Source organism: Aureococcus anophagefferens (assembly GCF_000186865.1).
Source record: "Aureococcus anophagefferens unplaced genomic scaffold AURANscaffold_47, whole genome shotgun sequence".
NCBI classification, from domain to species: domain Eukaryota; class Pelagophyceae; order Pelagomonadales; family Pelagomonadaceae; genus Aureococcus; species Aureococcus anophagefferens.
This window is the reverse complement of record NW_008705602.1, coordinates 190,560-191,268: the sequence shown is the minus strand read 5'-3', so window position 1 is coordinate 191,268 and position 709 is coordinate 190,560.

Genomic DNA, 709 nt, shown 5'->3' with positions numbered 1-709 from the left:
CAAAATCAGTCTGATTTATGCGCGCGTCGACGCCCTTCCGCCCCCTCGCCGGACGCGTGCTTCTAGGACGTCTTGGAGACCCCCTCGGGGCCGCGCTCCGTCGAAAGAACGGAGGAAAACGCTGCGAATCCCGCGACGCGCGGACCCGCGAAGATCGCGAAAGGAGCCTCATGCGCCGGAGCGATCCCTTCCGCGGCGCCGCCGGGCCGCGGGTCGCCGACGCGCGCGGCCCAGCGTGGCCCGCGGCCGCCGCGCCAGCCGCTGGCCGCCGAAAAAGGTCGCGCGCGCGCGCGGTCGCGCGCCGAAGACGTCGTTTTCCCGCCCCCGCGGCGCGGCGGCGTCGCGCGCCTCTGGCGAACTCGACGCCTCGGCGCGCGTCGCCGTCGACCGCCGCGGCGTGCTCGAAGCGCCGGACGACGCGTGCGACGAAATCCGTCCCGATCTCTCGCGCGAACCCGACGGGCCGCGCGCGCGAGGGCGTCGCCGCGCGGCCGCCGCGCGGCGCGCGGGCCCCGGCGGCCGTCTCGCGCCTCGCCCCGGCCGCGGCGCGACGCCCAGGGGCCGTGACGCCGCCGGTGGCCCGCGCGGCGCCCTTCGTCGGCTGCCGGCGCCGCCGCCCGACGCGTCCGCGAGGCGGCGCCGCCGACGCCATCGGATCCGGGCTGGCTCGTCGCGCCGCCGCGGTGGTTCGCGCGCCGCGTCGCGCGCC